The 25,301-nt window shown below is 38.9% G+C and overlaps 1 non-coding gene across 1 annotated transcript; it reads right to left on the bottom strand.

The window, feature by feature from the left end:
- Positions 1-13,905: 13,905 nt before the first annotated feature.
- Positions 13,906-14,012, bottom strand: LOC141662977 (small nucleolar RNA R71). The gene has a single exon (XR_012551074.1). It is a non-coding gene; the product is annotated as a small nucleolar RNA R71 (small nucleolar RNA).
- Between the last annotated feature and the right edge of the window lie 11,289 nt (positions 14,013-25,301).

Below are 25,301 nucleotides of genomic sequence, written 5' to 3'. Positions count from 1 at the left end.
AATAAATAAACCGTGAAAGTAAAAGAATCCGAGTCAGTGAACTTTAACGACCACTGATGACAAGCACATAAACTAAAAATTAACAACACCGAGTCCCCGGCAGCGGCGCAAAAAACTTGTTAAGGCGAAAACACGCGCTACTATTCACTCAAGTATACGCGTTCGCAAATGGTATAAGATATAAATCAGATTCGTTCCTGCAGAGACTGGTTTAGGTTAAGTTCAATTTATGCACATATGTAACAATGTATGGTTATCGCTCAATGCTAAGACAAATAACAAATTGGGTTTTGATTAAACTAAGAGATTATACTAAATAACATTAACTAAGAGAATTGAGGTTAAATTATTATATATGACAAACATAGGATTCTAACTTCATTGAATACTTTATTAAATAGCCTTATTGTTCTTAACCTTTGCATGCGATGGTGATGACACTAATCAGATAACACAAAACTGCTAAACGCCAACTTTCGTTGCACGAATAACATATTACCAGACATCCACATAAGAGATAGAAGGTGAATATATACCAATTATATTGAGACCCTATATGTCTATAGAATTTGACAACATAACGGTTTAAAGCACAAGTTATCTATCATGATTACAGAGGGCAAGTAAGATGATAAAATTACCTACGAATAATGCATAACAAATACATGAACCTATGCTAGCATGACAATTTCTAAATCTCTATATTCACTGTTGCTTTAATAGAGATTAACACGCTATCTTATATGTTAGCTACATACATAAGACGAATAAGCACAACCAATACTAGGATATCAATCAATCACCACACACCAAGATATTGAAACAAATTAACTATTGAAATCCATAAGTAAATCCGTTAGAACCCCACGATAATGATTAGTTCATAATCAAAATCATCATCACCATGGGTTCCAATGAAAGCATGATAATAAATAATATGAGAGTACTATGGTTCAAGAACAAATCGAAAACAAGCATCCAAGTATCAACAATATTGAAGAAAATAAGTGTCTTCTTCTCCGTAGCCTTCTCGTGCTCTCTAGGTCTTCTTATTGCTCTCCCTGGTCTCCATGTTGTTAAAAACGTCTTTTTATGGGTATATATAGTCTCCAGGATGACCAGGACTATCAAAATCTTCAATTTTGACTAAAATCAGGATTCTGGGGCATAAACCGGGCGCGGCCGCGCGGCCTTCGTCGGGCGCGGCCGCGCTGACATTCTGTAATTTTTCTGATAAATCTTCTTTTGGCCATATCTTGAGTTCTGCTCGTCAGAATTAGGCGATTCAACTTCCTATGCGAAGCTAACGAGATTCTCTACAACTTGAGAATAGACTAGGCTTCCAATTATGATCTTTTTTTCAGGATAATTCTTTGAAAAAGCTTTTTTCTTCCTTTAACTGATGCCTGAAATGCAATAACACAAAAACACATCAAAAATACCAACAACTTGAGTCTAAAACACCAACTTAAGCCTGTAATGAAGCGTTCCAAGTAGATATAAATCCACTTATCAACCAACATAAAGCTTGACTCTAAGGTCATTTCCCTTTAGAACAAGATCGCCGAGCATGGGCAGGACAAAGTTAAACTGATGAATAACTATAATCAGAAGATGCTTGACCTGAATACTGCTCATGAGAAGGAATTAAGGGATCATAAGGAGGCTCGTTACCTGGCCGCGGATGCATGGAAGAAGGAGAAGGATGGCCTCGAGGAGAAGGTGCTTGAGCTGGAGGGGTCAGTTTCTGCCTTGACCGCGGCCGCGAGGCCGCCCTTGCTGATTCCAGGAACCTGGGGGCCAGGAACTTCATGAAAATCTTCATCAGTAAGGTTCTTGACTTCGATTGGGCGGCTCTGGGCTTGGGTACAACTAGGCATGCTGAGAAGCTAAAGCTGGAGATGGAAAGAGACGCTCAGATTGCTAAGGAGGCCCGTCTTGCAGCTGAGCAGGCTTGGGTCGCGGCTGATGAAGCTCGCAAGGAGGCAAAGGCTGATAAGCCTTAGTTTAATTTTATTTTGAAAATAGACTTTTGAATGGGTAAGCGGGCACCCTTCTCGCCTCGTGTTTGTATTTGAAATATTCTACCTTGGGGCATTACTTATTTTGTATAAAATGCCAAGTCTTTTGTGCCTGTATTTATATTTATTGTGCTAGCAGGTTTTCTTAATTTTGTGTAAATTTACCATGCCCCTACTAACCAAAAGCTATCATAACCCTGGCCGCGTATGGCGGGTGTTACACCTTCACAGCGAGCCAAGCTCATCAGCTTGCATCAATGTTCAATCAAGTAAAATCAATGATAATTTCAAGTAGAACTGACTCACACCATTGCTAACTCACAAGCGTTGCATGTGTACTTGCATTAGAGAGCCCAGCTCAGAGGCTCGTGTCTTGTTCCTGCATCCTCTCCTCGCATAATTCGACCCTGGCCATACTTGATAGAGGGTTGGGCTCCCCGGCCCGCATCTGTCATCCTGCGAGCCAGGGATATGGGCTCGCATCACGACTATCCCTAACTTTTAAGTTAGTTAAGGGGGTTTGTGGGCACCTCTCACTATTTTTATCTTCGTCTTTAATCCGCTTTGTGCTCATTACTTTTCCCAGCGGGCCGGGGCCCAGTTCATTTCATAGATTTGTTGTCAAGCGGGTCAGGACCCGGCTTGACTTATGATTTAACATGTTAATAAAACAACTATTTTGTCCTCGCATGGGCTCCCAAGGATGGGCTCCCCTGCGGGATATCTTAATCTATTACCAAGAGTTAAAATATCAAGGGCACAAATAAATATCAATCGTTCATTAATAGATAATGGAAAGTGAAAGGAGTACATGCTTGTGGTCTCATGAAGGCACCTATATGGCACTACCCCCCAAGACTTTGGAATATTTTAAGATTGTACTAAGTCTGAGAAGAACAATATTACTGATAATACTTGCGGAGGTGTTCCGTGTTCCAGGCTCTCGGGATCAACTTGTCTTACATATCATTGAGGTGGTAGGTTCCTTCCCAGAGCACTGATTTTATCTTGTAGGGGCCTTCCGAATTTGCCCCAAAGACTCTGTGGCTCACCACTTGGTGTTTGGCATGACCTGGCACAAAACCAAATCTCCCACCTTAAAAGTTCGGGCTCGAACCTTACTGTTGTAGTGCCTTTGTAATATCCGGGACATGACGTGTACTTTTTTTATCAATAAATAATTTTTATGTGATTTTTGGTGAAATATTTGATGATTGGTGTGGTTATGTGGATGTTTATATGTGGTAAAGCCTAGGTATGTTAATTTTATTATATCCAGAATAAAATATAGATAATTAAGGTATTTTTCTGGTAATTTTTGGAGTATTATATGATTTTATATTCATTTATGAATTTATTAATTATTTTCTGAATAATTACAAAATTATTTTATAAAGCAGGGAATTGTCCAACCTCAACCGTTTTTACGTTTTTATAACCCAAAACTCTTCCGAAAACTCCTTCCTAACCTAATCTGGGAATTCCGGACATTTTCCATGTTTTGACTTTTTCCATCCGGATTACGGTTTGACCCGTGCGCGACCCGACGCAATATTTTCGATACGCTAACCTTTTCGATAACATTATCTTCGTACAAATTGTTGTATAAAACCTGGTTTTGATAATTATCTGAAATAGGATAATGCTTATCCAAAACAGGATAGTGCTTATTCAAAACAGAATAGTGTTTAACCAAAACAGGATAGCGTTTATCCAAAAAGGATAACGTTTATCCAAAATTATATCGTATTTATGGTTACTTACCGGCAAAGCAACGTAATTATCAATCCAACACGATCCAGAACGTACTAATATTCCGTAAATATAAATAGCCTTTTCTTATTTCATTATCACGTGTAAAATCATAATCAGACAGTACAAATCCCTGAAAACCAGAGAAAATCTTATTAAAATACTGTATTCTTGAATATCAATCGCACAAGCGAAGGCGTTATCGAACTCCAATTTGGGCGTGCAATATATCAAAACAAAGCTCTCGAAATCCTCTTTCTGAATCAACCATCTGTTTTTGCCCAGAAATCAAGGTATTTTTCTGATTTAATTATTTTAATTCGAATTAATTATGGATTAAATTATTAATTTTTTTTCTTGATGTTTTTGATATGATTTGATGGCATAATCGTGTAGATCTTTTCTTCATGATCAATTTGGTATATTATATGTCAAAAACTAAGTTTAATAACATGCTTAAAATGATGTTCGATTCTCTGAATGAAGAACTAGGGTTTATATTCTTGAATGTTTTTAATTCGAAATTAGGGGTTTTAATTCCATTGATTCTGGGTAAAATCGGTTACCACCACTGCATTCAGGACGTTCCCAGGAATCAAACCATAATTTTTAGTTGATTTAAGGACTCGTAGTTTAGCAGATTGGAAAGTTGAACCAGGCGGTGAAGGAAAATTCCGATGAATTTTCCAGCCGTTTTATTGATTGTATGAGTAATCTGTTACTGCATATGTAATTGTGGGAAGCTGGGCATCGTTTACAGTGAATTTGTAACCGTTCTGGGCTAAAAACCAGGTCGCCGGAAATGCTTCCCGCCGGCGACCATTGTTTTCCGGTGGTCGGGGACGACAACTGTCGAATTTACAGTTTAGTCCCCAGGCTTTTGCAAACTCTGTATTTTCAGTATTCTGTTTTAAAAATTTGAAAAAACCAGACTGTAGTTTTAAAAATTGCAAGAGTTGAATTTCTGTTTAGTATATTTTAAAAATGATATTTTTATTATTTTAAAAATCAGAAAATTGTTTAATAATTATTTTAAATTTAGAAAAATTATTTTAATTATTTATTTATTCAAAAATAAATCTGATTTATTTTATTAATTAATTTTAATTAGTTTTTAATTATTTTAATTAATCAATTAATTTAATATTAATTGATTGATTATTTAATTAATTTAATAATTGGATTTAATTATTTAAAATTGATTTAAAAATTCTGAAAAGTAGTTTTGAGCTTTAAAATATTATTTTAAATTATTTTCAAAACTCGATAATTATTATAAAATTATTTTAAAGTTAAATTCGGATGTTCAAACCCTATCATTTAATTATAAAATGACTCTGAGTCCAATTTTAATTCCGAAAAATTTTCAAAAATTCGTATTAAATACCTGGAAAATCATTTTAACCCAGTATCTTCTCTGAAAAATTATTTGAATTGAATATCTTACGTGCTATGTGTTATATGTGACCTGATTTCCGTATAAAATGATTTTTTGTGCATTGTTTGATTGTTTCTGCTGTAAGTTTTTATCCGTACGTCAGATTTGGGTGAAACGAAGGGTAGATAGAAGCTTGTATCGAATAGAATGAGTTGAGATGTAGTGTTGATGGATATATGTGATGTCTAATAGAGGAAGAGAGACGTAGAAAAGGAAAGCAAGTGGTTAGTGAGTGGGAACCAATTGACAAGTGTTAGTAAAGTGAAAGCCGAATTGATAAAGCAAGTGTCCCTGAACTTTCTTGTATATACATGCGAATACTTTTGAACTCTTTTCATTTTGTTGCAATTATCCCAGTATTTCATATCCTATATTACAAGTACTTTGAAGTATTTAACCCTAAACCCTGATTCTTATTGATCTTGAGCCGCGAGCCTGATCTCTTGGAAACCATTCATTATTGAATTCTTGAATATGAACCACACATATCCGATACTACTCCATAAGTATATATCTACCACATATTGATCCTTCATATGCGATTAATTATCAGAAAAACCTTTATGCCTTGTATAACAGATTACCATTCCTTGTAACCTTTGCACCCTTGGTCTTCTACACTCTGATTCTTTGCCTGAATTGAAAGTCAATCTTTTTATATACCTTGTTATACCTTCATGCTATTGTGAATGACCTTATGCTTAGAGATAAATGTTGTTATGATTCAGTTTATTGAATTACATTGTTTATCATGTTATTATTATAGAATTGAATTATTTTTAAATATGGACCATATTCGTGGTCGGACCAGATTCGTGGTCATAACAGGCCAATGTATGCTTTGGATCCAGTATATAGAGCAAAGCTTGGAGCTTTGCTCGGGGTTAGTGCATGACTAATCAGCAGCCTAACATTGGTTTTTAAAATAAAACTGAATATCCAATTCTAATCATTGTCTATCACGAAACTTGATTCCCCATATCATTTCAATTCATCATTATTTAATATCAGTGTTATCATTGTGACTTGCTGAGCTAGTTAGCTCACTCTTGCGAATTTGTTGATGTTCTTTTCCAATTAAGAAGGAAACTGGTAATGGCGAGGATCCCCAATCGAGTGTTCCAGCTAGCTTTACAGGTTGAAGTGGAATAAGTTAGCGGAGGTTATGTGGCTTAGTGTGTGCTAAAAGTTTTTAATAAAGTTTGACTTCAGATGTAAGATAAATAAATTTAGGATTTGGTACGTTTGTAATAAATAAGATTGTGGTTTGTGGACATACTTTAAACTGTTGTGATCCTTGATTTTGGTAAGTCAGGTCATTGCATATATTATTTTATTAATAAACAGGTTTAAATATGGTGTATGCGTGTGTGTTGTGGACCCCAAACTTCTGACCCGGATTTGGAGGGCGCTACAGGTTTGGCATCATAGCTAAGGTTTAAAGTCACTGTCATAAGCCTAGATTGTCAGGAATGGGTAAAGGGTTAAGATTAGAATTAAGAATTGGAAAATAAAGAAATAGAACGTTGAGAGGTTGAGTGCGGCTAAATAATAGGTTTTAGTATAATTCGTGGCGAGATTCGAGATTCTTATCTAGAAGCGTAATTTTCAGCTAGCGGCAATGGAAGATTCCTTTATTTCGATATCATCTGATCACTCGGAGCCTTCATTTGGAGGACCGTCAGCTGATCCACGCCCTGCTCTTCCACCGATGTCAGGTATAGTACCAGTTGTGACGGTTGCACCATTACAAGCTATTCCATTTCCTGGCGTGAGACCACCTATTCGAGGATGCCCACCTGCTGATTCTAACTCTATCAGACTCTCGGTGGCGGGTGCATCTTTTCAATTTACTCCACACCCTGTTCCCTATTGTTAGTCCCTTAACAATGTAACAAGAATTACAGAAGGGGGGGTTAAATGGAATTCTTGAAACTTTTTCTTTAATAAAAATGTTTTAACTCAAATATATATATATAAGTGTGAATTGATTGGCAGAATGTGGAATAGTTACTTAAAATGAATCAAAACACAAGTAATTAAAAACAAGAGTCTTTAAAAACTTTCTGGTGGATTTGAATGATTCCACCAGAGATGTATAATATATATCGAGAGAATTCTGTGTGCAAAAAGCTCACAGCTGCTTACAAAATGATAACCACTAAGAACGAGAGAAATACTAATAATATAGCTTACAAATGTTTCTCTCTTGGTTGCTTAGTTCCTTAGTTACTATTCTATTGTTGCTTCTTGGTTTATATATCAGCAAGATTACAAAGTAATAAGACAGAATAATAAAACAAAAACTATCAAGTCTAATATAATTCTACTTTATAACTCTATTCCAGCATCTTTGAATATCTTCATAATAGCATGGAAATGGAAATGCTTCTTTGTTCTCGAAAACCCAGTTGAATAGGCTACCACATTCCATTTGCATACACTCGACGCATGTGACTGTGTTGTCACTGTCAACAGATATTTGAATTCTTTATCCGTCGGGTTTATGATCATCCGTCGAGTTATTGATCATCCGTCGAGTTGTTGATCATCCGTCGAATTCATTGTTGTTTATCCGTCGGGTAGCAATCAGGCACTTGACTCCATTTCATTTATGCAGAATAACAAGACATCATCTATGTACAATTAATCAACCTATTCTCCATATCTAGTTAAAGTCAACATGACTTAAGTACTACTACAAATTCTAAACAATGTGTATGCAGAAATGTGCTACAGACTTATTATTACATAAGCTACTCACTCGATGGATAATAAGTCTTCATCCGTCAAGACTAAAATGAGTTATCTGTCGGGACTAAAATCTTTATCCGTCGAGTGCTACATTTTCACTAAGTAAAATCTACCAAGGTCTTTTATTCATGAAATTATCAAGTACACAACATATACACAATAATCTCTCCCAATTTATGTCTACTGGAATTGTAGTCATAAATTAAGAGATACTTGATGATAACAAAACACCCTAAAAATACAACTTTAAAAGAAAGTAGATAATACTGAAAAGTGCATCAATTAACAAAATGTACAAAGTTTAGCTCACAGTCATTTTCAAGGTGCTCCTCTATCCTGAGCAGATTTATCTATTTCCTTGAAGGTCTGGATTCTTTCCAAGCTTTCTGTTGTTTTCTTCAATCTGATTTTGGAGCTGCCTATGGAATTCCAGTTCATCAGATTCTGAGAGATTTAGCTTTTCTTGCACTTCCAAGAGAGTCTCATTGCTAGAGATGCTCAATTGGTCTTCTAATCTGAAAAATCTTTTCACTTCTTTGGCATCCATGAACTCTATCAGCCAGTAGGGCTTTAGGTGCACTCTTCTCCCTGTGTAAGGGATGATTAGAGTCTTTGGGAGTGCATCTTTAGCTCTAACACTCCTTAGTTCTTCAATCTTCATCTGTACCAATCTTCTTGCAGTTACATTGAACCCAAAGTTCTTCTTGAAAGATGAATAAACCTTAATCAGTACAGCTTGGCTTTCTTGAAGGATCATGTGAAGTGGCCACTGAATCTCCTTTCCTCCCTTGTACTTGAACACTAACATTTCAGGTAGGTTTTTGTGTGCATCAATTCCTCTCACTTCATCTAGTTCATCTAGATAGAGATTTAGATCAGAAAAATCCTTGATGTCACACAAGTACATATAATCTCCTTTGTTGACTTTAGATTGAGCTTTGAATAGAGATTTGGATTTGAGAGGTGACAACTTCACTTTCTTGACTGCTCTTGATTTTGTTCTCTTTGGCTTGTTAAGGATTGGTAGATTGAAGTCAGGAATTGGTATGTTCTCCCAATCTATTGGCTCATCCTTAGGCACAATAGGTTCACCATGAATATTCATGTAAGGATCCACTACCTTGATATCTTCAAATACCACAGAGGGTTTTGATGCTTGAGTTGTAGTTGAAGTGGACTTCTTGGGAAACTGATTCTCCAATTCCTTATCAACAATGTCCAGTTTCCTTTTGGTTCTTTTAGCCAATTCCTTGATTCTTGGAGACTTCTTCTGTTGTTCAACTTGCTTCTTTGGATCTTGAGATTCAACGATTTCAGATGGCTGAGCAGGAATTTGTTGTGATGAATTTACAGCATGTAGCTTGGCCAAGATAGCAATTTGCTCTTTCTTTTGTTTAGCCTTTTTAGCATCTAGAGCAGCTTGCTTCTTTTCCTGCTTCAATCTATCCTTTTCTTCTCTCTTTGCTTGAGCAAATTGAGGATGTCCAGCCACCACACAAATTTCTTTCCCATTCCTGAAAATTTTAGCAATTCTCTTTTAGGAAGCTGAATCAGCTGGATCTTTGTAGAAAGCCATTAACCTTGACAAAAGCTTCTTTTCATCATGCTTAGGTGTCTCATACACAGTATCCAAAGGGTTCTTCAATGATAATTTTGGATAATTTACCCTTGGTTTAAGAATTATTTCAGCCTTTGGAGATTTGATGCAGGATGACTGTCCCCTTTCCAGATAGTCCATGCTCATCTCATTCACAGAAATTTGCTTGACTTGAGAGTGATGGATGGCTGACTTTACAGGCTCCTTGACTAATCCAAACTTCTTTTGTATATCCTCATCAATCTTCTCCCTCTTGATTGGCTTTAACTACTTCATTTCAGCTGCTCTAATGTTTGCTGCTGCTTCATTTATCAGATTTATATTGTTTGTAACTGGTGGCTTTGAGATAGTAATTGAAGGCACAATTACTTTACTAATTTGAATTTGAAGCTTCTCCCCCTCACTTGGTCCTTTCTCCCTCTTTGTGTTATCATCAAGTTGAGCAGAGGAGGGGGTTTGAGCAGCCACCAGTTTTTGAAGTAAATCTGTCTGTTGGGCTTGATGAAGATGAATGGCTGTTAAAGATGCTTCAATGGCTGACATTCTTGTATCCAATGCATCTATCTTGATTTCAAGATCAGAATTTTTCCTGAGTTTCCTCTTGTTGTCAAGCATTGTAGCTTCTGGAAGCTTAGAGTCCATTTTGTCTGAAATGGCCTTCTTCATCTCATCAATATCACCCTTGATGGTGTTTACATCTCTAGCATGTTGGAAGCCTTAAATTTGTTAAAGTTGCAGAGAGGCTAGATGTGCCTGAAGGAGCTTCTTGGTGCTGGCATTTGAAGTAGTTTGAAGAGCAGTATTTGTCTGATTGATCAGTTAGATCAGGGTTGTCTTGAAGTAGTTCTCATCACAGTGCTTTGAAAATGTCCATGATGGCATACCTGATCTTGAACTGGAACCTACTTCTCCCCCTATATCCATTGCTTCATCTTCACTATCCCCGCTTTCATCACCAAAGAAATCAGCTGAGCCACCAGTCTCATAATCCACATCACCAGCTGTAGAGGGAAAAGCTGTGATGGCATCCTTAGCTCTTATCATAGACTGTGTGGTATACACCAGATTGAGCATCCTTTCTGCATTTTCATTGCCCTGTTCAGCTAGAAGTTGATAAGCTGGAACAGGGTGAGTAAATGCCTCAGCATCAAGGGAGGTGGAATCTATAACAGCTTTAGGTTTCTGAGATAGTCCCTCCCTGTCTGCATCCTGGACATTCATTAACTCACTAGCAATGAAATCCATCCTTATAGCTCCACTACCTGCATTTCTCTCGTTTTCTCTCTTTTGTCGCATCAGGGTCTCACCCTGGCTCCCCACCCTCACACCCTCACCTTCACCTTCTAAGGTGGGACTCCTCTCACTTTCTTTTGCCAATCCTGAAGAAATGGATTGCATAATTTCACTCATATCCTCTCTTTTTTCCTGGGAGCAACCCAGACACTCACTCAAAACACTCTTATCTCTCAATCCTAATAGTGACTGTACAACCATTAATTCTTCTGCACTTGAAATAAATGAAGTTTAAAGATGTGCAGAGATACTCGATGGATGAGTGATATCCATCGGGTGAGTGGTTTTGCTATCCGGCGGATAACTGCTGTTAAGCTTATCTATCGGGATACAATCACTACTCGACGGATGAGCTATATCCATCGAGAGAGTAGAAATTAATGAACTAGGAATGGAAAATATTGTGGACTCTGTGCTGATTGAAGATATTTTGGGCACTGATGATTCAACAGTTCTTGAAAAATGGGTAAGTGAGCCAACATATCATCTAAAAGATGATGCTCACTTGCACTAGATTTTGGCTTCCCCAATAAAGTTAAAAAAGAGGAATCAGGAATTGATGTGTTTATCATATCCACATCCAGAGAGTTTGTGGGTGAGTTTGGTGTTTGAGGTGCTTCTATTACTAGAGATTTTGGCTATGACTCCACATTTATTGGAGTCACATCAAGCTGAATTTGTGAAGGTGCAGTGACTGTGTCTTTAGAACCAGTTTGCACAGTGTGTGTACCCTGTGCATCCCCAAGGGTTTTGGATTTCTTCTTTCTGGCATAAGTTTGGGGTGAGCTTGTGTCCCTAACCCTTTTGGCATGTGCTCTTGGTTGAGAGCTTTGTTCAATAACTACATCCTTTTGGGAGGATGTAACTAGAAATGAGCTTTTATCCTTTTTAAGCACTGTAATTTGTTGGAAAACTGCAGTGTGGTGATAAGTGGCATTTTATACCACTTAGAACGTCTTAAAATGGCTTAAATTGGTGTCTTGAAATCAAGTATTTTGTGTATTTGATGCGTTTTTCTAGTGTTTATGCATTTCAGGGTATTAGTTGCATTTCGGAGGAGGAATCATCAAGAATAAGCCTTGGCATGTGTTCACCATTGCGAGAGGAAAAGAACGGGCAGATTACGGCGAAGAAACGGAGCAAACCTGGATTTTTTCCAGTAGGGTCCTGCGCGCCCGCGCAGCAATGCTGAGCGGCCACGCAGCAGCCTTGCGCGCCCGCGCAGAAATGCTGAGCGGCCGCGTAGGGTCGGGGAAAAGGATAAATTATTTTAGACTTCTACTTCTGTTTGGCTTCCAACTTCTATGTAATCTGAGTTTTATGGGACTATTATATAAGTAGATTTGAGACGTTTTCATAGAGAATAAGAAGGAGATTATGTTTTAGATTGTGTTTTGCGCAAGAAGCGAAGGAGATAAGGAAGAAGACCGATTTAGCACACTGCAGCGAAGAGGAAGCATATTTTCTTGTGATTCTTATTTCGTTGTAACGTTGGATGCTAGTTTTCTTGCTTTGACTTATTTACTCTTGTGACGTACTCTGTTTTAATATAATTAGTTTAGTTATTATTTTCTTATGTTGTTTATCATGATTTCATATGAACCCATGATGGCGATAAGTTCTATTATGGGCTAATCATGATCATGGGGTTTCAACGGATTTATTATGGAATTCTTTAGTTAATTGTTTAATACTTTAGTGTGTGATGATTGCATGATATCTAGTATTGGTTGTGCGTATTCGTCTTATGTGCGTCACGAACATATAAGATAGGGTGTTAATCTCTTGTGAAGCGACGGTGGATCTTGAGATTTAGAACTTGCCATGCTAGCATAGGTTCATGTACGTTGTGCATGATTAGTGGGTAACTCTAACAGTTTTATTTGCCCTATGTAATCAAAAGGAATAACTTGTGCTTAAATCGTTGTGTTGTCAATTTCTGTAGACATATAGGAACTCAACATAATTGATGACTATTCAACTTCTATCTTAATTGTGGATGCTTGGTAGAATGGTATTAGTACAATGAAAGTTGGCTTTTATCAGTTTCGTGTTATTCGATTAATGTCATCACTGTCACATGCTAAAGGTAATAACAATGGCTATAGAAGGAAGTAATAATGAAGTTGTGATCTCATGAGTGTTTTATTATTGATAAATTGAAGTGTTAGTTAAGTGGTTAATTAAGTAGTTAATTATAGTTAATATTTAATCAACAATTTTAAGTGTTATCTTAACATTGAGAAGTAATCATACATTGATGAGTGAGTTTAATTAGACAATAACTTAGTCTGAGTCTCTGAGGGAACGAACTAGAAAGTATTCTATATTACTTGCGAACGCGTATACTTGCGTGAATATTAGTGCGTGATTTCGCCCTAACAAGTTTTTGGCGCCGCTGCCGGGGACTCGGCGTATTTGTTTAGTTTATGTACTTACCATCATTGGTCATTAGGACTCAGTGATTAGGACGTAGTAGTTGCTTACTCTTTTCGGTTGTGTTTCAGGTACTTTAGCAAGCGTTTATGCAAACTCATTCTCGTGCTTCCAAGAGGACCTTAGATACAGCTGAGGAGAAAGACGAAGTTCTTGATACTCCGGGGAAGTTAGATTTTGGGGATTCGGATTCAGGAACTGAGCAGAAAGAACCAGTAAACATGGGAGATCGTATTGTTCAAGCTGATCCAGCTCTTATGGATTTTTCTCGGCCTAAAATTGATGATATTCAGTCAAGCATCCTTCATCCGGCTATTCAAGCTAACACCTTTGAAATCAAGCCGGGCACTATTCAGATGGTGCAGAATTCTGTTTCTTTTGGAGGAGCGGCAACTGAAGACCCCAACATGCACATAAGGAATTTTGTCGAGATCTGCAGCACTTTTAAGTATAATGGCGTGACTGATGAGGCTATCAAGTTGAGGCTTTTTCCATTCTCACTGAGGGATAAGGCTAAAGACTGGTTACATTATGAACCAGCTGGGTCCATCACTACGTGGCAAGATCTTGCGCAAAAGTTTTTGGTGAAGTTTTATCCAATGGCAAAGACTGCTGCTATGAGGAGTGCTCTTACTCAGTTTGCGCAGCAACCTAAAAAATCTATGTGCGAGGCTTGGGAACACTACAAGGAAATGTTGAGAAAATGTCCACATCATGGAATGCCGGATTGGATGGTAATCATTGGTTTTTATAATGGTTTGGGGGCCCAATCTCGGCCCATGCTCGATACAGCAGCTGGAGGCGCCTTATGGGCTAAAAGCTATACTGAGGCGTATAATCTTATCGAGACAATGGCTGCAAATGAGCATCAAAACCCAACTCAGAGGATGACGTCAGGCAAGGTAGCAGGTATTCTGGAAGTTGATGCAGCCACCGCTATTGCAGCCCAGCTCCAAGCGCTATCAATGAAGGTTGATTCTTTGGCTACGTATGGAGTTAATCAAATAGCTATGGTTTGTGAGCTTTGTGCAGGTTCTCATGCTACGGATCAGTGTTCTCTTGTCAATGAATCTATTCAGTATGTGAATAATTATCAGCGACAACAGCAGCCTGTGCCAGCGACCTATCACCCTAATAACAGAAATCATCCAAATTTCAGCTGGGGGAATAATCAGAATGCTATTCAACCAACATATCAGCAAGGAGTAAGTAAACAGTTTAACCCACCTGGATTCCAGCAACCACAGCAGTATGCTACAAGGCAATCATATCCTCAACAGGGAAGTGCAGCTGCACCTACTAGTGCTGATTTTGAGGAACTTAAGCTGTTGTGCAAGAGTCAGGCGGTTTCTATCAAGACCTTGGAAAATCAAATCGGTCAATTAGCCAATGCAGTGCTCAATCGTCAACCTGGCACTCTTCCCAGTGACACGGAAGTACCAGGCAGGAAGGAAGCTAAAGAGCAAGTCAAGACTATTACCTTAAGGTCTGGAAAAGTAGCTGATGCTGAAAAGGCAAAAGAAGTCGAAGCTGAAGTTAGAGACGAAGAATCTAAGCAAAAGGAGAAAGCGGCGGAACCAAGGAAGACTACTGTTGAACACACTCTGCCTGAGGCTAATACAGGGGAGAAACAGCTCTATCCTCCACCACCTTTTCCTAAGAGATTACAGCAACAAAAGCTGGATAGACAGTTTGGGAAGTTTCTGGAGGTGTTCAAGAAACTTCACATCAATATACCTTTCGCTGAGGCTCTGGAACAAATGCCTAGTTATGCGAAGTTTATGAAGACTATTCTTTCAAGGAAGGTGAAACTGGATGACCTTGAAACCGTTGCTCTCACGGAAGAATGCAGCGCTGTTCTGCAGCAAAAGTTACCACCAAAACTGAAAGATCCAGGAAGCTTCACCATTCCTTGCACCATTGGCAATCTAACTTTTGACAAGTGCCTTTGTGATTTGGGAGCAAGCATTAATCGGATGCCGTTGTCGATCTTTAAAAAGCTGGATCTGCCTGATCCAAAACCCACATACATGTCGCTACAATTGGCGGACCGTTCCATTACTTACCCAAGGGGCATAGTTGAGGATGTGCTCGTCAAGGTGGATAAGCTCTTCTTTCCTGCTGATTTTGTTATTCTGGATTTTGAGGAAGATAAGAAGATTCCCATAATCTTGGGGAGGCCTTTCTTGGCTACTGGCCGTACCTTGATAGATGTGCAAAAAGGGGAACTTACTATGCGGGTCCAAGATCAGGATGTGACCTTCAACGTATTCAAGGCAATGAAATTCCCTACAGAAGATGAGGAGTGCTTAAAAGTGGATGTGATTAATTCTGCGGTTACTTCGGAACTCGATCACATGCTAATGTCTGATGCATTGGAAAAGGCCTTAGTGGGGGAATTTGACAGTGATGATGAAGATAGCAACGAGCAATTACAATATCTGAACGCTTCTCCATGGAAGCGAAAGCTCAACATACCATTTGAATCTCTTGGTACTTCTGACCTTAAGAATGCTGAAGGGAAGCTCAAACCATCAATAGAGGAAGCACCTACCTTGGAGCTCAAACCATTACCTGAACACTTGAGGTATGCTTTTTTAGGTGATTCATCTACATTACCTGTTATTATTTCAGCTGACCTTTCAGGTAGTGAGGAAGACAAGATCTTAAGGATTTTGAGAGAATTCAAATCGGCTATAGGATGGACCATAGCAGACATCAAGGGGATAAGTCCTTCATATTGTATGCATAAAATTATGTTAGAGGAAGGTAGTAAGCCAACTGTGGAACAGCAGCGAAGACTGAACCCGATCATGAAGGAGGTGGTGAAGAAAGAAATTCTGAAATGGCTAGATGCAGGCATCATTTATCCTATTTCTGACAGCTCGTGGGTGAGCCCCGTGCAATGTGCACCTAAGAAAGGAGGTATCACTGTGGTCGCAAATGAAAAGAATGAGCTCATCCCTACTCGAACAGTTACAGGATGGAGAGTATGCATGGATTATAAAAAATTGAACAAAGCCACAAGGAAGGATCACTTCCCTCTCCCATTCATTGATCAAATGCTTGACAGATTGGCGGGACATGAGTATTTTTGTCTTCTGGATGGTTATTCCGGATATAATCAGATTTGTATTGCACCAGAGGATCAGGAAAAGACTACCTTCACTTGTCCATTTGGCACATTTGCTTTTCGTAGAGTTTCGTTTGGGTTATGTGGCGCACCGGCCACCTTTCAGAGATGTATGATGGCTATATTCTCTGACATGATTGGAAATAACGTCGAAGTGTTCATGGATGACTTCTCCGTCTTTGGACACTCATATGATGAATGTTTGAATAATCTGCGCGCCGTACTCAAAAGATGCGTGGAAACTAATTTGGTGCTTAATTGGGAGAAATGTCATTTTATGGTGCGTGAAGGCATTATCCTTGGGAATAAGGTCTCTAGCAAGGGTCTGGAGGTGGACAAGGCCAAGGTGCGAGTCATTGAAAATCTTCCCCCACCCAATTCTGTGAAAGGAATCCGTAGTTTTCTCGGTCATGCGGGTTTTTATCGGCGATTCATCAAGGACTTTTCAAAGATATCTAAGCCATTGTGCAATTTGCTTGAGAAAGATGTGCCTTTCAAATTTGATGATGAATGTTTGGCAGCATTCGAGACTCTCAAGAAGAGTTTGATCACTGCACCAGTTATTATAGCACCAGATTGGACAGAACCGTTTGAGATGATGTGTGATGCGAGTGATTATGCGGTAGGTGCAGTTCTGGGACAGCGCAAGAAAAATCTCTTCCATGTGGTCTACTATGCGAGTAAGACTTTAAATGGGGCCCAATTGAACTACACCACTACTGAGAAGGAGCTTTTGGCTATAGTCTTTGGCTTTGAGAAATTTCGATCTTATCTGCTTGGTATGAAAGTGACAGTATTCACTGATCATGCAGCTATTTGCTATCTGGTTTCTAAGAAGGATTCAAAGCCGAGACTCATTCGTTGGGTGCTTTTACTTCAAGAATTTGAGTTAGAGATCAAAGATAGAAAAGGTACTGAGAATCAAGTAGCTGACCATCTCTCTAGGTTGGAGAATCCCGATTCTACTTCACAAGATAGGATGTTAATCAATGAATCTTTTCCGGATGAGCAGTTGTTTGCAATTCAGGAGGAAGAACCATGGTTTGCAGATATTGTAAACTATCTTGTCAGCAATATAATGCCGCTTAATTTGACATCCGCTCAAAAGAAGAAGTTTCTGCATGAGGTGAAGTGGTATATGTGGGATAAACCATATTTGTTTAGACAGGGAGCTGATCAGATCATCAGGAGATGTATCCCGTTCTGTGAGACGGAGGGGATATTACGAGACTGCCATTCCACGGTTTATGGTGGACACTATGGAGGTGAGAAGACGGCAGCTCGTATTCTGCAAGCAGGTTTTTTCTGGCCTACTTTGTTCAAGGATGCTCATCAGTTTGTTTTAAGGTGTGATCGTTGCCAAAGAGTGGGAAATTTGTCAAGGAAGGATGAGATGCCATTAAATGTGATGCTTGAAGTCGAGGTCTTTGATGTGTGGGGAATCGATTTCATGGGGCCTTTTATCTCGTCTTGCAATAATCAGTACATCTTGCTAGCAGTCGATTATGTCTCAAAATGGGTCGAAGTTAAAGCTTTACCGACAAATGATGCAAAGGTAGTACTAAATTTTCTTCATAAGCAAATTTTCACAAGGTTTGGAACGCCTCGGGTAATCATAAGTGATGAAGGATCGCATTTTTGCAACCGTAAGTTCACTTCTATGATGCAGCATTATAATGTGAATCATCGAGTAGCTACTGCCTATCATCCGCAAACAAATGGTCAAGCGGAAGTGTCTAACAGAGAGATAAAGCGCATTCTAGAGAAGTTTGTTTGTCCGTCAAGGAAGGATTGGTCTTTAAGGCTCGATGAAGCTGTTTGGGCTTACAGAATAGCATACAAAACTCCACTTGGGATGTCACCGTTTCAGTTGGTGTACGGTAAGGGATGTCATCTACCGGCGGAGCTTGAGCATAATGCCTACTGGGCATTGAAGAAATTGAACCTGGATTTAGATGCAGCTGGTAAGAAAAGAATGCTTCAGCTTAATGAACTTGATGAATTTCGACTGCAAGCGTACGAGAATAACAAAATGTATAAGGAAAAGGTGAAGAGGTGGCACGATAGGAAGCTACATCCTAAGTTATTTATGCCAGGGCAACAAGCTCTGTTATTCAACTCTCGGCTCCGACTTTTTCCTGGGAAGTTGAAATCAAGGTGGTCTGGACCTTTTATTGTCAAAACTGTGTTTCCACATGGAGCGGTGGAAATTTTTGAGAATGATTCGGACCAAGCATTCAAGGTTAACGGTCAGCGGTTGAAGCACTACTATGGGGACATGGCAAACCGAGAGGTGGTTAGTGCCATTTTGTTGACTACTTGAGAAAGGTACGGAACGTCAAGCTAATGACGAAAAAAAAGCGCTGCGTGGGAGGCAACCCATGAATTGTTGTTACAGGAACCCTTAGAAGTTAATAACCTATCCAAAAACACAAAAAAATCAGAAAAAAGGGGCTGAAAAAAAAATTTTCCAGAGACCCTCTGCACGCCCGCGCAGCTATGCTGAGCGGCCGCGCAGAAATGCTGAGCGGCCGCGCAGGGGTCGAGTTCCAGAAAATTTTTTACAGTTCAGAAAAAAAAACAAAAAATACAAAAACCCATCACAGCCCATAAACCCACGAATTCTTTTCCCATTTACCCCATGATTTTATCCCTCAACCCCACTCCTAATCTAATTTAACCTACTCCACACCCTATATATACATACACCTATCCTACATATCTCCCACAAACTTCCTACACTTAAACCCTCTTATAAACATCAAAAATCAGTTCTTACACACTTTTATTCACAAATCAATGGCACCCAAGAGAGCACGCACTATTGATAGCAGCAGCACAGTTCCTACTGCTGATTCATCAAGGGGTACTGCTGCAAGGCCTCGGTTAACTGACAGAGCTGCGGAGGAGGAGTACACTAGGCTGTTGGGTAAGCCGATTCTAAAGGAGAGGGGGTTTTTACCATCAGGGAGGGATGGTGAGTTGTTGCCCATGATTGCAGAGAAGGGGTGGATAGCTTTTTGTGAGTCACCCGAAGCAGTACCGATGAGTGTTGTTCGCGAGTTCTACGCAAACGCGAAGGCTGAAAAGAATGGGTTTTCTGTAGTCCGTGGGCTGACGGTTGATTATCATCCTGCGGCGATTCGCCGTGTGATTGGACAGCGAGAGAGGAAGCCCGAGGAGGAGAACTGGAATGAAAAGACTGCTGAGGATTTTGACTTGGATTTGATTTGTGCGACTCTCTGTCGACCGGGTACAGTTTGGAACCGCAGTCCAGCCAATAATGAGTATCGTCACTTTCCGGCAATCGCCATGAACAGGTATGCCCGTGCATGGAATGCATTTATATGTGCTAATATTTTGCCTTCTTCACATGCACACGAGGTCACAGTTGAGAGAGCACAGTTGTTGTGGGGAATTCTGAATGAGGAATACTATGTGGACCTTGGTGAGTTTATCTACCAAGGAATTCTGAAGTTTTTGAGGGGAGCAAAGCATATGAACATCCCTTATGCATCCACGGTTACGAAGCTATGCCGAGCAGTAGGAGTGAACTGGCCGGCTCATGAGCAGTTGCAGTTGCCAGCAGCTCCGATAGATTCTGGCACTTTGAATGGGATGCAGGAGTGGACCGGTGGTGAGCCTGAGGAGCATGGGCTGGGTTATCATCTTCCAGGAGGACGTCCAGCACGAGGTGCTACTATGGCTAGGCCAGGACGTGGTGAGGCTGGTTCTTCGAGAGCTCAGGAGGGTGCTGAGATGGGTGATGCCCAGTATAGGAGGCTTTCACGGCGGATGGATGCCATGTATGAGACGCAGAGCAGATTTGCTCAGGAGCTCACTCTTACGTTAGGGACAGCTTTTCGAGGCCTTGGAGCTGATATCCAATGGCCAGTTTTTGGTGAGGACTCTGCATACCCGCCGCCTGATACTCCACCCACTGAGGGTGATGATGATGATGACTCCGAGTAGGTATACCCTGTGTTCCTTTCTACTACCTTCACTGGGGACAGTGAAGATTTTAAGTTTGGGGGTGGTAGTTAAGGAATATTTTGTGTGTGTCATATAGCTGCATATTCATGATAGTTAGTTCATATAGTTGCATAATTTTTGCCATATAGTGTTTTTTATATAGCTTTATTTGTTTGTCATATCATATAGCTCATGCATATACCATGATCCCTTTTGCAATGATTTATCGACTGAATTGTGATATTGATGCGAGTGTAGTGATAGCATTAAAGTGATATTAAGTTGTGTAGGTTGATATGCATGCTAGAAGCACTTGTATTTTCACTAAGTCTTAGAGAATGCTTAAGGGCTAGATTGTTGTTATGATCTGATTATTTTCGAGGATAATCTATTTATTATACTTAGAATTTGATAATAGGTTCTTAGTGGTAAAGGCATGAAAAAAGAAGAAAAAAATGGAGTAAAAATGGAATTTGTTGCTAGTTGTGGCTAGGCGTCAAATGGCTAGTAGCCGGCTCGCATGTTATGCGAGTAGTCTAGGGTTGAGCAAGATGGAGCAAAACGCACTTGCTCAGAGAAAAAAAAAAAAAAAAATTTTGCATAATTGATCGAGAGTGGGCTCTTTGGTATTCGAGTTATTAAGTTCTTAGGGGACTTTGTGCCTAGTGACCTAAGGCTTTTAGAGTCTGGGATCCGCTAACCTAACGCTCGTTACATGGATACCATTGTATAAGTCTTTTGTGGACCTCACTCATTGCACGGTCAAATAAGCATTTGAGTTGTAAATAAAAAGCACGATTCCGTAGTAAGCTCCAGAGTTCTTGTAGTGTTGTATATCACTTTGTGCCTAGAATTTTTATTCTTTATATAATCATAGGATTGCCTTGAGGATAGTCTAGTCATAGTAATTGGTCTAGTTCCGAAGCATATCTGTTAAGCATTTGCACACACCACGTTTCTGGCTGTATGTCCGTTTGCATGAGTTTATTGATCTTTAGTGTCTAACTGCATTCGTTGAGACGTGACAATTTGGTTGGTTAATTGTAGTAAGGGGGATCGTTGCATTTTCATATAGATTGCATTCATGCATATTTTTATTTGTTTTTGAGTCTGTGATGCTTGAGGACAAGCATCGATTTAAGTTTGGGGGTGTGATAAGTGGCATTTTATACCACTTAGAATGTCTTAAAATGGCTTAAATTGGTGTCTTGAAATCAAGTATTTTGTGTATTTGATGCGTTTTTCTAGTGTTTATGCATTTCAGGGTATTAGTTGCATTTCGGAGGAGGAATCATCAAGAATAAGCCTTGGCATGTGTTCACCATTGCGAGAGGAAAAGAACGGGCAGATTATGGCGAAGAAATGGAGCAAACCTGGATTTTTTCCAGTAGGGTCCTGCGCGCCCGCGCAGCAATGCTGAGCGGCCGCGCAGCAGCCTTGCGCGCCCGCGCAGAAATGCTGAGCGGCCGCGCAGGGTCGGGGAAAAGGATAAATTATTTTAGACTTCTACTTCTGTTTGGCTTCCAACTTCTATGTAATCTGAGTTTTATGGGACTATTATATAAGTAGATTTGAGACGTTTTCATAGAGAATAAGAAGGAGATTATGTTTTAGATTGTGTTTTGCGCAAGAAGCGAAGGAGATAAGGAAGAAGACCGATTTAGCACACTGCAGCGAAGAGGAAGCATATTTTCTTGTGATTCTTGTTTCGTTGTAACGTTGGATGCTAGTTTTCTTGCTTTGACTTATTTACTCTTGTGACGTACTCTGTTTTAATATAATTAGTTTAGTTATTATTTTCTTGTGTTGTTTATCATGATTTCATATGAACCCATGATGGCGATAAGTTCTATTATGGGCTAATCGTGATCATGGGGTTTCAACGGATTTATTATGGAATTCTTTAGTTAATTGTTTAATACTTTAGTGTGTGATGATTGCATGATATCTAGTATTGGTTGTGCGTATTCGTCTTATGTGCGTCGTGAACATATAAGATAGGGTGTTAATCTCTTGTGAAGCGACGGTGGATCTTGAGAATTAGAACTTGCCATGCTAGCATAGGTTCATGTACGTTGTGCATGATTAGTGGGTAACTCTAACAGTTTTATTTGCCCTATGTAATCAAAAGGAATAACTTGTGCTTAAATCGTTGTGTTGTCAATTTCTGTAGACATATAGGAACTCAACATAATTGATGACTATTCAACTTCTATCTTAATTGTGGATGCTTGGTAGAATGGTATTAGTACAATGAAAGTTGGCTTTTATCAGTTTCGTGTTATTCGATTAATGTCATCACTGTCACATGCTAAAGGTAATAACAATGGCTATAGAAGGAAGTAATAATGAAGTTGTGATCTCATGAGTGTTTTATTATTGATAAATTGAAGTGTTAGTTAAGTGCTTAATTAAGTAGTTAATTATAGTTAATATTTAATCAACAATTTTAAGTGTTATCTTAACATTGAGAAGTAATCATACATTGGTGAGTGAGTTTAATTAGACAATAACTTAGTCTGAGTCTCTGAGGGAACGAACTAGAAAGTATTCTATATTACTTGCGAACGCGTATACTTGCGTGAATATTAGTGCGTGATTTCGCCCTAACATGTGGCTAGGCTGGGAACCACTCAACTTTCCATCCTTATCCTTAGGGTTTCTTTTATGTTCACCCCTTCCCTCACCTGTCTTACCCACCTTCACACTCCCCTCCTTGGTTTTGGTGGATTTTGCAACTGGCATCTTTTGAGAGATACCAGAGGGGGCTTTCTTTGATTTGGATTTTGAAATATTTGCAGATTTGGTGGCCTGGGTAGGCAATTGTTGGGTCATTGACACAGTTGCCATAACCACACTAGAACTCAAAGAAATTAGTGAGGTTGGAATAGTGGTAGGATTAGATGAACTTACCTCACTTACATGAGGTGCTTCCATTACAGGGAAATAGAACAGTGGCACCTCCTTGTGATGATTGGCCCTGTTCAAATCTGCAATGAGCCTTATCTCTTGAACCCAACAATCTAATTTGTTGTTAGGGTTCTCAAGCACAATACCCTCAGAGAGATGGTTAGCTAACATCATAAAGAATCTAGCATAATACACATTCTTACCTATCTTATTTAACTCTCCTAGTTTAAAACCTAACTCAAACAAAACAAGGTCACTGAAATTATAGAATTTATCTGTAACTAGCATGTAGAGCATGTTAAGCATGTAGATATTGACTGAATCAAAATTACTGACTTTACCTGAAAAGACCTTTGTCACTATATCACACATAAAACTCCATTCTTTCCTAAGGCCCAGTCTCCTAATGTCACTTAACTTAGAAGTAGAAAGAGCATAGTTCATGGAATTAAGCATATTGATTATATCAGTGTCAGTGTATGATGAGGTCACAGTGTTATCAGGAATCTTAAAACATGCTTTTATAACATCACTATTAATACAAAATTCTTTACCTTTAATGGTTAGAGTGATAGCCTTATCTGTTGAGTTGTATGTTTCAGTGGTCAACATCTCTTCAACAACTTCACAAAAGATTGTGGGAGATTCCAGCATGGCATAACTAAGCTTGCAATTCTTCACAAAGTCCATCATCTTGTGATAGTCACCAAATTGCTGAATACCCTTGTTTACTAGTGCAGTGAAATTGTTCTTCTCATAAATAAACCCAGTTTGAGACATAATCTTGACAACGGGCGCCATTGTTAGAGAATGAGAGCTTGAAGAGAAAGAGTAAGTGCTTTGAAAGAGAAATAAATTTGAGCAGTTGATTTGAGAAGGATAAAAGAAAAGCAATTAAAGTGAAATAAGCTTTTATACTATCTCAAAAATAACTGCTAAAAATAATAAAGTAAAATAAAGTAACCAATAAAAATTGCCTAAAATAGCCGTTTAAAAATAAACTGTAACAATTCCACCCATTATCCGTCGTGTTATGCTTATAAACTGTAAGTATACTCGATGGATAATGTTCAGGGAATTAACTACTAAGATTAAGACAATTCGACGGATGAGGATAGACTGTTAACCGTCGAATCATAAAATATTCCAGATAAGATAATTGATTTTTGTTAGCAAATAGTATACCGACGGATGATCAAACTCAATGGATAAGGATCATTCGTCGAGATGTAAATTTTGACTTAGCCAAAATTTCATCCAAGACTGAAAACTCAATTAAATTTCTAGCTATATAACAACTTGCAAATTATCTCATATAGATTTAAAAATAATTAAGCATACCTAACTCACTTACCAACCTTGAAAAGGTGGATTCATCCAGTGGCTTGGTAAAGATATCTGCAAGGTGCTTCTCACTTGGAACAAAATGTAGTTTCACAGTACCATTTATTACATACTCCCTTATGAAGTGGTACTTGATATCTATGTGCTTTGTCCTTGAGTGTTGTACTGGATTTTCAGTGATGGCAATTGCGTTTGTGTTATCACAGAAAATAGGAATCCTCTCAACTTGCAAACCATAGTCTAGCAGTTGATTTTTTATCCATAAAATCTATGCACAACAACTGCCAGCATCAATATATTTAGCTTCAGCTGTAGAAGTAGAAACTGAATTTTGCTTTTTACTGAACCAGGACACAAGCTTGTTTCCTAGAAATTAATAGGTTCCTGTTGTACTTTTTCTATCAATTCTACAACCTGCATAATCTGCATCTGAATAACCAGTTAGATCAAAACCAGAATCTCTAGGGTACCAAATGCCAAGTTTTGGTGTTCCCTTGAGATATCTGAAAATCCTCTTAATAGATATTAAGTGAGATTCTCTAGGATCAACCTAAAATCTAGCATATAAACACGTAGCAAATATTATATCTGGCCTACTAGCTGTTAAGTACAAAAGTGAGCCAACTATGCCCCTATAACTTGAAATATCCA

The sequence above is a fragment of the Apium graveolens genome, chromosome 5 (genome assembly GCF_009905375.1).
Source record: "Apium graveolens cultivar Ventura chromosome 5, ASM990537v1, whole genome shotgun sequence".
Classification (NCBI taxonomy): domain Eukaryota; kingdom Viridiplantae; phylum Streptophyta; class Magnoliopsida; order Apiales; family Apiaceae; genus Apium; species Apium graveolens.
This window is presented reverse-complemented; position numbering and strand designations above follow the sequence as displayed.